Source organism: Triticum dicoccoides, chromosome 6A (assembly GCF_002162155.2).
Source record: "Triticum dicoccoides isolate Atlit2015 ecotype Zavitan chromosome 6A, WEW_v2.0, whole genome shotgun sequence".
In the NCBI taxonomy this organism is placed as follows: domain Eukaryota; kingdom Viridiplantae; phylum Streptophyta; class Magnoliopsida; order Poales; family Poaceae; genus Triticum; species Triticum dicoccoides.
In genome coordinates, this window is record NC_041390.1 from 22,350,903 (window position 1) to 22,357,206 (window position 6,304).

Genomic DNA, 6,304 nt, shown 5'->3' on the forward strand with positions numbered 1-6,304 from the left:
CGCCGCGCGCGCCGCCCCTTCCCCAACCCCGTCGCCGTCGCCCCGACCACACGCCGCCACCTTCGGTCCGGCCGCTGGTGCCCTTTCCTCTTATTTTTTTCATTATTATAAAAATGTGCATATATGTATATGTTCTCTGTGTATATATGTTCATATATGCAAAAGTTAGATTTTAGAAAAACTTTATATATGCAAAAGTTTATATATGCAAAAAATTATACATATATGCAAGTATATATGTATTTTATATATGAGAAAGGAAGAAGAAGGAAGAAAGGAAGAAGAAGAAAAACTTATTTATGAGAAATGTATGTATGTATATATGAGAAATTTATGTATGTATAGATGTATGTATGTGGATACATGAGGGGGGTCGATATACCCCCTCTCCGATAGCATTTTTGTGCATTTTAGGTTAGTGTATATATATGTTGATGTATATATGCAAAAGATAGATTTTTATAAAAAATACTATTTTTTTTCTGTTGATGATATGATGATGTTTTTTTCATATATGCATTTTTTCGTATATGTATTAATTTTTTTAAGTTGTTAGTAGATATCGATTTTAGGTTAGTGCATTTTATCACTGATTTTAGGTTAGTTGATCGATTTAGTGCATTTTATGTTAGTGGAGAGGAAAAAGTAAAATAAGGAAAGAAAAATAAGTAGAGAAAGAAGGAGAAGAAGAAGGAGAAGACGAGGAGAGGAAGAAGAGGAAGAAGAAGAAAAAAAAGAGGAGAAGAAGAAGGAATAGAGGAGCTTCTTCTCCTTTTTTTCTCCTCTTTTTTTTCTTCTTCTTCTTAATTTTTATCGGGAACGAGGGTGTCGACGATCGCCGAGGGATCAAGGGTCGGGAACTAGGGTAGAGGGTCGAGGGTCGTTAAGGGGTCAAGGGTCGAGGGTTTCAGGGTCGAGGATTCGAGGGTTCTATAGGGTCGAGGGTCGAGGGTTCCATGGTCGTCTAGGGGTCGAGGGTTCCAGGGTCGTCGAGGGTTTGAGGGGTCGAGGATCGCCGAGGGGTCGAGAGAGGTTTCCTAGTGTCAAAGTATTGAAGAAATCCATGCCTTCATCATTAGCCGGAAGTAACCAGGGCATGTTGGTACGAAGTTCTACAAAGTTGTTCTGGAATGGAGTCCTGGATAGAATAATCCGCCTTTTGGTACGAATTCAGCGAAGGCCTTCCAAATAGCGATATTCGGAAGGCTCTTGCTGAACTTTGTACCAAAAAGCGAATTATCCTATCTGGGACTCCGTTCCAGAACAACTTTGAAGAGCTTCGTACCATCATGCACATGTTACTTTCGCCTAATGATGAAGACATGGTTTTGTTGAATCCTTTGACACTACGCAACCTCCCGACCCCTCGGCGATCCTCTCGAACATGAGAGGAAGAAGAGGATCGCCGAGGGGTCGAGGGTTCCAGGGTCGTCGAGGGTTCGAGGGGTCGAGGATCGCCGAGGGGTCGAGAGAGGTTTCCTAGTGTCAAAGTATTGAAGAAATCCATGCTTTCATCATTAGCCGAAAGTAACCAGGGCATGTTGGTACGAAGTTCTGCAAAGTTGTTCTAGAATGGAGTCCCGGATAGGATAATCCGCCTTTTGGTACGAATTCAGCAAAGGCCTTCCAAATAGCGATATTCGGAAGGCTCTTGCTGAACTTTGTACCAAAAAGCGAATTATCCTATCCGGGACTCCGTTTCAGAACAATTTTGAAGAGCTTCGTACCATCATGCACATGTTACTTTCGCCTAATGATGAAGACATGGTTTTGTTGAATCCTTTGACACTAGGCAACCTCCCGACCCCTCGGCGATCCTCTCGAACATGAGAGGAAGAAGAGGATAAAAAAAGAAGAAGAAGAAGAAAAAAAGAGGAGAAGAAAAAATAGAGGTCTTTTTTTTCTTCTTCTTCCTCTTTTTTTATCGGGAACGAGGGTCGTCGAGGGACATAGATGTAGTGTCGTCGTTGTCGATATATACCCCTCCCGATTGCTTACTATGATTAGGTAGCTAGTTCTACGTTTGGCACTAATATATCCATCTGTCATGTTTGAATAATAATTGCCATGTTGTAAATATTTTTAGAAACTATGGACACGCCCTAGACGAAGCAAAAGAAGCGTTGTTGAGGGACATAATCGCAGAAGGAAGTGATGCCGTCTCGTTGTTTCTCAACGAAACCGATGGTCTGGAAGGAGAGGGTGAACAAGCTGGCTACGGTGACCTAATGCCAGTGCAAGAAGAAGAACATGAGGACGGCCCCGGTGACCCAATGCCGGTGCAAGAAGGAGACCGTGATGACGGCTCCGGTGACCGAACCGAGTCCGGCCAGGTATATATATTAGTTAAGCCTGTGCTAACTAGCTGATTGATGCATTCATTGTTTTGGTATGTACACATATTGATTAAGTCTTTGTTCTTTTTTCTAGCCCTCCGGATCGAGCACAACTTCGGTAAAGAGACGAGGCCCGAAGAAAAAGTTGAGCTCGGATGAAAAGTTTGAGATCATAGCAATCGCGCCCGACGGCCAACCGATTGAACCCATCCGAACAAAGAACACATTTGTTGCTCAGTGCGGGGTTCTGGTTAGGGACAAGATCCCGATAAGCATCCAGCAATGGTTTAAGCCGGCTACAGAAGACCCTGAAGTGTCTTATGTCAATGATATGCAGAAAAATGATCTTTGGACTGAGCTGAAGTCAAATTTCACCCTACCGCCAGAGGATAATCCAGAGAACCCAGTTAAAGAGAAATTAATCAAGTCTTTTGCTCTTAATAGGATGGCAGAACTATTCAGGAGGTGGAAGAAAGAGCTGAATAAGTTTGTTGAAAATAATGAGACACCAGAATTCAAGGGCAGATATGAGAAGAGATATGAGAAGATCAGATATCACTGGCCCGCATTTGTGGCCCACAAGACATCGGAAAAGAGTAAGAAGATGTCGGCGACAAACAAGCAAAATGCTGCGAAGAAGAAGCTTCACCATCGCACGGGGTCAGGTGGCTACCTCATAGCCCGGCCTAAGTGGTCCAAGACTGAGAATGATCTGGTTGATAAAGGGATCGAACCAGAGACAATTAACTGGCCAGACCGTTGCCGGACTTGGTTCTTCGGGGCTGGCGGAACCTTGGACCCTGTAACAGGGAAGTGCATTTGGACGAACGATCAAATGGACATACCAGTCAGGAAGCTTAAGCAGTATATCGAAGCAGCGCAGGAAGGGACGTTCTTTCCAGACAGAGAGAACGACGAGCTCACAATGGCCCTCAGGAATCCTGAGCACCCTGGACGGACACGAGGCATGCCAGGCTCCATTCCGTGGAAGGTTGGGTTTCCAGACGCAGGCGGTTACAAATCCCATGAGAGGAGGAAAAAAGTGCAGCAGACCCAAATGCAGGCGCTGCAAGCAAGGGTAGACGCGATAGAGGAACGAGAAGCAAATCGCAGCAAACGTACTGCCGAAGCCTCCCTCGAAGCTACCCCGCCATCTCAGCGCAGAAGCAGCATGGCTTCCATCGAGCTGCTTCAGCCGGAGCATGCCTTGACGGCTCCTGCCAGCTATCCCGTGGATGCTATCACGGAGTCTCAAAATTGCCACCTTATGACGCAATGGATGAATTTGAAGGTCAAGGCGGCTGTTGGCTCTGTTTATCCTACTGAACCCGGCGCAACTTTTCACTGTCGGCCGATTCCAGAAGGATATGCTAGGGTGATGGTGGATGAAATAACGGAGGGATTTGAGGACCTCTAGCTTGACCACTCTACCGGTGAAGGGGAGACTCGGCTGGGGTCTGCTCTGAAGACTCCATGCCTATGGCGGAAGGAGCTCATCAACCTTCCGAACTGGACGCCTCCGCCTCCTCCTCCTCCTCCGGCGAGTCAGGGCACTCCGCCTCCTCCACCGCCTCCTCATCCGGCAAGTGACGATCAGGGCCCTCGGCCGGCTCCTTCTCCGGCGCGTGGCGGCACTCCGCCTCCTTCTCCGCCTGCGCCGACGTGCCCGAGCAGCCAGCCTCCTACTTCTCCGCCTCGTCAGCAAGGGCGGAAGAGACCTGCCGCCGCTCCAGCTGCTCCGGCGCGTCGTAGTCCTTCTCCTCCGCCTCGTAAGCAAGTAAAGAAGACAACCGCTCCGTCTGCTCGGTCGGCGTCTAGCAGTACAACCAGAGGCGGGAGGACATACAGATTCAGTCCTTCTTTGACGACTCCAGAGAAGTTACCATACGAGAGGACCCCGGAGGAGAACGCGAAGATCGCGCGAACCGAAGTGGATGACTGGTTTCAAGGGTTGAAAGCAAAGAGACATCCACCTCCGGAGGAGAAGGTAGATCCGGTGAAAGTGAAGCGCACTCTGGCTGCTCTGGCAAAACCACCCAAGTCTCCGCCGAAAGGCAAATATGAGCGCATTATTGCGAAGACATGGGTCGAAGCGGAGCGGTCGGGAAGTACAGTCAGTGATCAAAGGCTGAAAGAACGACGAGCAGCTGGGAAACAAATTGCCCAGCTTGGCGAACAAGCGAAGCAATCGTGCCCCCCCCCTCAAGGTGCCTAGCGACATCGTCGATCGGAGGATGGTGCCCGGTTATGGCAATGTTGACGATTACCTGCCCGACGATGTACATTGTGATCCCATGGAGGTGCAGATACACAGATACGAGTACGGGAAGCCTCTCGTCAAAGATGAAAAATCTTTAACAACGATGATGCGAAGATTACATGATTGGTACTTGAAAATCTGCAGAGAGTCTGGGGGGAGGAGTACTTTGTATGCGAGAGTTAAACCGGAGCATGACCTCGTTGGAATTAAACTGTTGCATATTCCATTGGCCCTCGATAAAACAACGATCACCTGCTACTGTCTGTAAGTACTACTACTTCTGTCATTAAGTCTCTCTATATAGCTCATCTCTTTCATTGCATGTATTTATAATTATCCTCACTATATTATGCAGAATGAAGATCGCCGAATTGAAGAAATGACAAATCGGTGATATTGGGTTCGTTAACACATATCTTATATATGCAACTGAGGTTGAACATCGTCCCGGAGATACCGAGGCCAACTTGCTACGATCATTCAAAAAAATGAAAACAAAGATATAATACTCTTTCCTTACAACTTCAAGTGAGTGTTACTGTCTTGTGTATATTCGGTTTCCCCTATATATTAGTCCAGGTTATAGTAATGTAATTGATGAGTTATGCATGCGTGTGCAGTTTCCACTATATTCTCCTAGAGATTAGGCTTGAGCAGGGAGTAGTAACCGTCTTGGACTCTAAACGAAAAGATCCCCAGGAGTATGCGGACATGACTGAAATCCTCAAGAAGTAAGTTAAATCGATCATTATCCACCATATCAGCAACTTTGTTCATTTCCTGATATCAAGTAATTGTTTTCTTTGTCCGCAGGGTTTGGAGAAAATTCACCAGAAAAGTTCCGGGACCGCCGAAGGAGCTGGAATTTAGACACCCGAAAGTAAGTACTATAGTAGCATGTTCCGCGCATCTCCTAGTGATTCAAGCGCTAGTTTCATCAATACCATTTAGCATTTTTGCTTATCAGTTTGATTGACCTCTATTTCTTGTAAAGTGGTTGTGGCAGGAACAAGGGAATGATTTCTGTGGATACTACGTCTGCGAGTCCATCCGCCACACGACCTGTGAGCGGGGTGGGTACTCTGACGAACAATATGAAGTACGTAAATAACAACATTCACAATTTTATTTTATTACCATCATTTGTATTGAGTTTCATTCATTCATATATATATATATATATATATATATATATATATATATATATATATATATATATATATATATATATATGTATTGACCCCCTTCTTCAAATTAGATGTTTCGGAAGCGGGATGAACTCCTAGCACCAGTTCGCATGCGAGCAATTCAAGAGGAATTGGCGGCATTCTTTCTTGACCAAGTGATCGCTGAAGACGGAGAATACTATGTGGACCATGAGTCAGTATGATTATATTTGTAAGAGATAATTATTGTATATATGTAGCCGGTAGTGTCGGATAGATATACGAGAACTTGTTGTTCGACCAATCTCTCGGAGAAGGAGAGGTGGTCGATATCACTTCTCTCTGTATGCATATATGTTTATGACGATCTTCTGTTTCCTTCGTTTGCTTACTAGCTAACTAGCGTGTCTAGTCCTCTCTATACGTATGTATAGTACGTAGCGTCGACCAAGCACGGACGTAAGAGAGGACACTTCTCTCTATTAATTATAGCTAGCTAACACAATATATGAAACATCTAAATTAACCCCCCTAAACCCCCC